The following is a 5,950-nucleotide window of genomic DNA, read 5'->3' on the forward strand; positions in this document are numbered from 1 at the left end:
ACACATTCGTCCTATGCACCAAAAAATTTAATATTTTTCTATTCTAAAAAATTTTCTATTTTATTTTGTAAAAAAAATGGCATTTTTAAAATAAGTTTTTACTTAATCACTTCTCGAAACTTTAAAGTCCTTTTTAAAAACCCTGGATCAGAGGGGAAAAACAAAAATCAATTTTACTATATTTAGCCGCTTTTTTTGTGAGTAGATAATTTGTTTCGTTTGTTTTGAAATTTTCGTTTTTGTCACTCAGCTTAAGCGAATATAAATGAAAAAGTGGTTATTCACAACAAAGGGGTTATATCAAAATACCAGTTTAGTCTTTTTTTATTTAAGAAATTTTTTTTAGTGTTGAAATATTCAAATTAATGTTAGTGTTGGGTATCATAAAGAATTTGACTTTAATTGGGAACATAAAAATGTACACAAGTACATACATATGTGTATACTCAAACATGGTAGTCGACTCTGTACCAATAATGTCGCTGATTTCCTTTCAATTTAAAACGCGTTGACGTTATCAGTTGACCATCATTGATTTGATTACCGGTCTGCGTGTGCCTTCATATCCTCGTTGACATTAATAATTGTTTATATTCGAAAAATATTTTTGTTCAGGGAGAGCCTATTCAGTTCGCATAGCACGTGTTATTTGTATTTTCGAATTGAGATACCCATAAAATAAGTGCACATGCGCATTGAGTAGAGTGGACAAGCGAGCAAGTTTTTATTTCACTCAAGAGCGCAAGGTATTGCTCTTATCGCAAAGAATGTTTGGCACTAAGTGTTTATAACATTATGGCTATATTTTTTTTTTCTGCTAACACGTACATAGTTTTTATATGGGATTTCTCGGTTTGAAGTCGTTACAGCTTGGTTGCAGAAACAATTGTGTTTATACTAATGAGACCGAGAATGGCTATATTTTATTTTTTTCTGCTAACACGTACATAGTTTTTATATGGGATTTCTCGGTTTGAAGTCGTTACAGCTTGGTTGCAGAAACAAATGTGTTTATACTAATGCGACCGAGATTGGTTTCGTTTTTGCTAGTTAGTTCAGATCTGAATTTGCAACAACTACATATCTACAATGGTGAGGAAGCCACTGTTTGCTTTGTAGATCTATTGACGAAAAACTTCGACTTTCTTTAACTTAGCTGAGAGAAGAGATTTACAGGGTTGCCGGTGACAAAAAAAAAAAACATATTACCATACGTTCTAACTCAGAACTCTTTTTAATTCACTAAGCGAAGTACAGGCAAGTCAGGTGTGTTTTTTTTTCGTATTATTTGTTGACCTTTTATCATTAGTATCTTTTCAAAATCGACCAATATCCTCATGAGAAGAATATGCATAAATTTTTCCAAGTTTTCGTTTGCCTTTTCCAACGAGAAAAACTCGATAAATTAAGTTTACTTGGTTAAGCTTCGTGGTTTTGTAAAGCAGAATCTCTGACTCTCATGTTTTCTTTACTTTCGTGAATATCCAGACTACGTTCTGGATGCTCTAGAGAGATGTCATCTTTTGGGTTGTAGATTACGGATCTGTATACTGGTTTCCTAGATCGACCTGATCTTTCTCAAGATATTTAAATTTTTTTTGAAAAAATATTGAACTTTAAGAAAGAAAAAATTTAAATTTTTTGTATTTTTTCATTTGTAAATATTAAAGCCTTTTCTCTTGCAATACAAAACTCAAAATCAAAATATTTTGGAAAAATTACCTGATGTAGAAAAACGGTATACTGAATCGTAATGTACGACTTATAATTAAGTTTACGTTTCTTGGCGATTTTTGTGTAATTTTAGAGTCCCTACAGTGTAATGAGAAATGATAATTTTTGAAGTAAATGTAAAATTTTGTCGCGATAGGATTGACTTTTTGGCAAAAAACGTGTATGGAGAGGGGAGTGAGGCGCTTACTGATTGCTCGCTGATTCAACCAAAAAATTTGTATGTTCATTGTTGTGTTCTTGGGAAAGTATGTACATTTGGGCGGGTAATTTTTTTTACTATGCGCGTATGGCATGGGTACGTGGAATTCTAAGCAAATTTACCGAAGAAACCATGGTTAAAAAATCAATTTGGAGTTTGCCAAATCGCGGAAATAGGTTTCGAATAAAATAGCAAAATTTTCACTGTTGCGCCCTCTGGTGAAAGTTTTAGAGATAAGATAAGATAAGTGCATAAATGGATTATTCATACCAAAAATCCCCGTTCAGCATATTTTATAAAGAATTAAAGCACTTCTTTACGACACTACAGCAAAATGCTTAGAAACCTATTTTCGAAATTTGGCAAAGTTCAAATTGATTTTAGACCCATAGTTTCTTCGGAAGATTTGCTTAGGATTACACGTAGAATTCTTCGGTGCTATAGGCGTGTAGTCGAAAAAATCTCCCATACAAATTGACCCGCCCTAATGTACATACATCTATACATATAAAAAATTTACAACAGGCTGATGTCTGTACATTATAGATATTAAAGAAAAATTTGAAATGGGGGACTTTATTAGCGCAACAGAAGCCAAGTCAAAAATGTTGAGAACTTTTGTCTGTCGTTCTGTATGTTTGTACGCGCATCACTCGAAAACTAATACATGAAATTGAATGCGGTTTTCACCGATGCTTTCCTAAAGGTCCAACTTAAGCTATAGAGAGAAAACATTAGAGAGTTGCCACCTGTTTGAAAATTGAAGTTTAAGCAAATTGATAAGATAAACTAAATATTGCAATATAGCTCTCAGAAGAAAGAGGTTTAAGAAGGCTTACAGCCAAAAATATCCATGTGGAGGTTGCCACATGTTTAAAATTTTTATTAAATTTACTTGATAAGATAAATTAAATATTGCAATATATATAGGTATCTATGCAACTGCAGAGGTTTGGGAAAGTTTACTGCCGAAAATATTTTTGGGGAGGGTTGCCACCTGTTTGAAAAATTTTATGCTATTAAATTGATAAAATAAATGAAATATTACAGTACGGGTATCAAACAGCACCAAAATACTTTTAAGGCGGGGTATTTGCTGGTATGTTTGTAAATGACATAATTATACTTGGTAGAAAAAATTGTTTATATGTATTCATATTGTTACATGTTCATTTCTTTGAAGTCAGTCTCCCAGTTTGATTTTAATTAATTACACCTTTTTTTATGCAGCCTTAATAGATTTCATTCAAATTATAGCTCTCTCCACACGAAAATTGCCGGCTTGGATTTTGAAAATGTCGATTTCGAAAAAATTTAACTACAAACTTCGATGAGGATATCTTCGAGTAATACAATGTTTGCTGTTACTGATACTACTAACTTTTATACTCTCTTTGGTACTCACTGCGTTTTCTCTCTTTTCGAAGAATACCAGCAAAGGAACGAATTTAAGTTTCTCATATCGAACAAAGCCGATTGCCGAACGATTGCTCCACCATTGTGACTTCGTTAAAGCAGCAACAGTCGCATTGGTGCTTCCTTGCTGGGCAGCATGAATACGATGGCACAGCTTCGTTGCTCGGTCAAATTCAAATTCAGTTTAAATTCAGCGGACGCCGGAAGTGGACGTGTAAGTGAACGTTAGAGCTAAAGTGACTTGATATTCCGGTATTGCGGTGCGGAGCGCTACGTTTATTTCTAGTTTGTTGCTTTTGCGTGTGCGAAGTTTGAATAACGGTCGCGAAAAGCGTGCCTGTGTGCAGCTGGATGTATGTTTGTGCAAACTCATTAATTATGAGCAATTAAAGCATAGTAAAAAATTGCGAATGAAAGGAGTGGCGTAAAGATAATTTTAAACCGTAAAAAGCCACGTTAACTCACTCAGCCAGCAATAAGAAAGGGTAGCACTACGAAAGTAAAATGCTATTCGTCGAAAAGCAATCAAGCGATTTAAATGCCCCACAGAGAAACCACACTATGTAGACCACAATACTCGTTGATGTATTCGTTTATGCAGTCCGGTTGATAGTCGGGCAATAAACTGCAGTAAGACTGTCGGGCGTTCGGGCGGTCGATCTGCCGGTGTGATGTTTAAGTGTTAGTTTTATGCGCCATCTGTTAGCTGCCAAAGTGATGCTGTCTACAAACGTGCGGTAAAGTGAATGTAGTAAAAGACAGAAATATATCTACATACGTGTGCACAGTCATGACTGTGTTGGTGAAGTGGGCCATGTGCTGCATGTAAAGAAAAATTTCCCACGACATCCATATTTACTCCGCCAGTCACAAAGTGAAAGTACAAAAAACAGAGTGAAAGTGTGGTGTGTAGTTAGAAAAAATAATGATTACTTATTGCTCGAATGCAAAGTATGCTTGAAGAAAATAACACGCTTTGTAATGTTTTCCTGGCTGCAAAGTAGCTCATGTTTATTTAATTGCAACATAAATTACACTTAAATACACATCTCATACCAACAAAAGCATAAAGAAGGTGGCTTAGGTTTTTGTGTCGAGCCGTCTTCATGCTCGCATTTTCTACCAGTGACTTTCTTTCATTCTACGCTACATTCTCCTGCGGCCAATCTCACAACCACAGCTGCATTGAATGTCATAAAAGAAGTGTACATTCGTAGAATGTAACATAATTTTAAATAAAAGGCCCCCCCCACCCACTCCCAATTTCCCAACATATGCATGCAACATTGCTAACAAGTTGACACGACAAGAGAAAATAAGAAAGACATAAAATAGCAAAGGGGGACCAAGCAAATGGGGAATAAAAGCAGCCAGCAGTGAATAACAACATTTACCGACATTGTGATAAGAAGAAGAAAACAAAGCAGAAGAGAAAGAAGTAAGCGCGAACGCGGTTCAAGCAGTGTGTTCCTTCCAGTTGGTGAAGCGGAAAAAAAGCTGAAAACACAGTCATACTGTTTTATATTTTTTTTTTATGGTCGCATAGCAGAAAAAAGTAGTACCTTTAAGAGAGAAAGGTTTATAGTTTAAGCAAAGTATCGATGCATGCGAATTGAATTAAAGTTTAATAAGTCATTTGGGTATAAAGTGTATATGCAGTGTGTTCTTTTGTTAGTTAAACGCCATACATAAATCAAATAATTTAAATGGCAAGAAAAGTGGTGTAAAAAAAAGGTTGAAACAATAATAAATAAATATCAGCTGGAAACTGTAAAAAATACACTCGTCAAATTTCTAATCCAAAGCACTAGGCTGTCACCAAACCCCAATTTGGTTTCTTAATTTGTTTAAATAGGGTGGTTTCATGTTGTTATAGAGATCTTCACACCAAGCCTGGTACTTGGTGGTGGATAATTTTTCGCCAAGTATTTTGTTTGTAGAACATTGTTTCTCCAAAAAAAAAATATATATATATATTATATAAAATCACCGAACACCAAGCTCGGTAATATTTAGTTTGAAGACAACTAAATCGCAAGAAAGACAAATTATCTTCTAATTACAATGTTCTTCAGCAAATGAACATTGTATCCATTATTCATTAGCGTGGACCGAAAATCTATTATGCTCTAAAACCGATTTTTGTGAAAGGGGACAATTTTTGGCCAATATCTTAGGCTGTGCCAAAAAATAAAAATTAATAAATCTATTAATTACACCGGTCAACAAAAAATTTTGTTTTCTTTAGGTTTCTGTTCTCATATTTAGATTCTTATTCCAAACATTAAAAAACACTTGAATTTTCATTTTTAGTTCTTAAAATTTGCTTTTGTCTGATTTACGTCGATGAGTTATTTTACATTTATATGTTATTGTTTATCACAAATCTTAAAAAAAAAGACTCTGATATCCAGCAAACACTTTTCTAATCGTAATTTAAAGTAAAGTTATAAAAAAAATATAAGAATTAGCGATTTTTCCTGAAAAATTGCTCTAGTTTTTACAAAAGCAAACTTTAATCAAAAAATAATTTTTTCCCTTATTTTTAGCGTAGAAGAGAAACTAAAATTTAACATGTAGAAGGTAGACCCAAAAATCGTG

The sequence above is a fragment of the Rhagoletis pomonella genome, unplaced genomic scaffold, assembly GCF_013731165.1.
Source record: "Rhagoletis pomonella isolate Grant_MI unplaced genomic scaffold, Rhpom_1.0 Rhpom_scaffold_00010, whole genome shotgun sequence".
Taxonomy (NCBI): Eukaryota; Metazoa; Arthropoda; class Insecta; order Diptera; family Tephritidae; genus Rhagoletis; species Rhagoletis pomonella.